This window comes from Oratosquilla oratoria, chromosome 13 (genome assembly GCF_046742065.1).
Source record: "Oratosquilla oratoria isolate Oo_2021 chromosome 13, ASM4674206v1, whole genome shotgun sequence".
Lineage (NCBI taxonomy): Eukaryota > Metazoa > Arthropoda > Malacostraca > Stomatopoda > Squillidae > Oratosquilla > Oratosquilla oratoria.
The window spans coordinates 22,336,744-22,337,103 of NC_134789.1; positions in this window are offsets into that span (position 1 = coordinate 22,336,744).

Below are 360 nucleotides of genomic sequence, written 5' to 3' on the forward strand. Positions count from 1 at the left end.
CTTTTCCTTTATCATTAATATCAATTCCTCCTTTCCTCTAAATATTCCTACATTTAATGTAGCCATTGGCAAAAATTTCCTGGGGAAGGTTCTAGAATTATTCAATAGTCAGGGTCCATTTCCTTTCGATGGTCGATCGAGGTTGATATCTGAGTTCCGAGGCAAAAAGTGAGTTTCTTGAGCACTATTTCCCGGTTCACTAGGCCTATTCCACACCATTCGAGACTATTAATTTGGTACCACGTGGCGTCCATTCTCTTTCGGCTACAGGTCCAGGTCCACATGATGAGGGTCTCCGCCAGTCGATGTCGACTGCTCCTCCAGGTCGCAAACCACGGCTATTTTTCATCACATGAGAAA